At 32.9% G+C, this 2,500-nt stretch overlaps 1 protein-coding gene across 2 annotated transcripts in view; it reads left to right on the top strand.

The window, feature by feature from the left end:
• Positions 1–2,500, top strand: part of LOC138867769 (uncharacterized) — a 4,795-nt gene that overhangs the window by 910 nt on the left and 1,385 nt on the right. The gene's annotated exons all lie outside the window — the stretch shown is intronic.

Genomic DNA, 2,500 nt, shown 5'->3' with positions numbered 1-2,500 from the left:
ATTATCATCATTGATTCTTTGTTGCGTTTGTTGCTGTCATCATTGTCATCATCACCCATGCCATTATTATCATCTATGTCATTATTGTCATTATCATTATCTTCACCATCACGACCATCAATTATTATCATTGCCATTTCTGATACCATTGATTATTATCATAATTATTACCATAATTACTTGTTATTGTTATGATCATGATTATTATTGCTATTGCCATTATTGTTATTGCAATTATCATAATCAATTTGTATTTTTACCATTATCATTGGTTATAGTTTTTTAAAAATTATCGTTACAATCGTCATCATTATTAAAGGTTATGATTATTTTTGATATAATTCATTATCATTGCTTATTGTTATTTTCATTACCATCATCATCAATATCGTTATCATCAAGTTTTTTTTTATTTTATTATTATCATGATTATTATTAGTAGTAGTGGTAGTAGTAGTATTGTTATTATTATTGATGTTGTTTTGTTATCAATTATTGCTATTATCATTACTATTATAATTTATTATTGATTGATATTATCATCATTATCATAATCATCGTCATCAATATTACCAGTTATTATTATTATGATCAATATAAATCATTGTCATTACCATTAACATTACAGTTAATTATTAATTACTATCATCAATTATTATTATAACTATCATTAACTATGATATTTAGTCTCATTGATATTATCATTATCATCAATTATCAGTTACCATCATTATTATCAATTATTATCATCATTATCATTTACCATTACCATCATTATAATTAATTATTATTTTATTATCATCATTACTATTACCGTCATTACTGTTTACATCACTCATTATCATCATTACTATTACCATCATTATTGTTTACATTACTCGTTATCATCATTACTGTTTACATCACTCGTTATCATCATTACTATTGCCATCATTATCCGTCAGCATTACTCATTATCATCATTACTATTACCATCATTACTTTACATCACTCATTATCATCATTACTATTACCATCATTACTTTACATCACTCATTATCATCATTACTATTACCATCATTAACCTTTAGCATTACTCATTATCATCAACATTGCAGTTATCATCATTACTGTTTACATCACTCACTATCATCATTACTGTTTACATCACTCATAATCATCATTACTATTACCATCATTAACCGTTAGCATTACTCATTATCATCAACATTGCAGTTATTGTTATTTTCATTCCCATCATAATCAATATCATTATCATCGTCACATCATTATCGTCATCATTTTCCTCGCCACGTCACCATCCTCTGTACACAGCCCGATGTAACTTTCATTTTGCACACATTTTTGGTTTAGGCCTATCGCTCAGACTCACGTAGGCAGATCTCGCTTCCTTTGCGTGCCCGAACCTCGAGCTTGCAAGTAATTTGTTCTTCAGAGGAAGAGAGAGAAAGAGAGGGGGAGAGAGAGAGAAGAGAGAGAGAGAGAGAGAGAGAGAGAGAGAGAGAGAGAGAGAGAGAGATAAAGAAAAGAGAGAAATAGAGGAGAGAAGAGAGAATGGAGTTCTTCAGAATAACCGACCTTTCAAATAATTTGTTCTTCAAAGTAAGAGAGAGAGAGAGAGAAGAAAAGAGAGAAAGAGAGAGAGAGATAGAGATAATGGAGTTCTTCACCTCGACCTTTCAAGTAATTTGTTCTTCAAAGGGAGATGTATTCATGATGAATGAAGTGCAGGTACAACTTGAGGTATGAGAAAGGGGGAAAGAACATGGATATGCCAAAGGCCTCGTGTGTGTGTGTGTGTTTGTGTGTGTGTGTGTGTGTGTTTGTGTGTGTGTGTGTGTGTGTGTGTGTGTGTGTGTGTGTGTGTGTGTGTGTGTGTGTGTGTGTGTGTGTGTGTGTGTGTCGGTTCTCTGGCCAAATATATAGAAACGATAACGTGAAGAGGTTTGTTCTAGTGTTTTCCTATTCTTTCCTTCGTCTTATTCCCAGATTGTTTCCACTTGCACTTCAATTAGCAGTATTATTTGAGGATATGCCAAGGTATCTATGTTTTCTACCAGTGGCTCTCAACCGTCAGTATTTCCAAGGGGAGCGCGAGCCTGGGGGAAAATGAGGAATTTCTCTAATTGCAGTTGTCATTTGTTAACGAGAGCATAGTCAAAAGATGTTTAGAAATAATGTGATTAATTCGTACTCAGTAACATCTATACTTTTCTAAATTTAAAATCTGGGAGGGAATTTTATTCATAGATGCAAGGGGGGCGAGGAGGGAAGGACAAGTTCCTAAAGAGGGCGTTGTTGTAACAAGGTAAAGAACCATTGTTTTAGACAGACTGCGTACTATATTCTCGCATGGTTTGCTCAGAACATCATGGTTGGTTTGAGTGTGACTGCCTTTTTGTGCGAGAAACTTCAGAAAAGATGAAATTGTGAAATATCTTTTTTATGAACTAGGTGTAAGTACACGCAACGTTTCTTTAAATTCACCAGTTAGAAATGC

The sequence above is a fragment of the Penaeus vannamei genome, chromosome 32, assembly GCF_042767895.1.
Source record: "Penaeus vannamei isolate JL-2024 chromosome 32, ASM4276789v1, whole genome shotgun sequence".
NCBI lineage: Eukaryota > Metazoa > Arthropoda > Malacostraca > Decapoda > Penaeidae > Penaeus > Penaeus vannamei.
The sequence above is the reverse complement of the archived record's forward strand: the minus strand, read 5'-3'. Positions and strand labels throughout refer to the sequence as shown.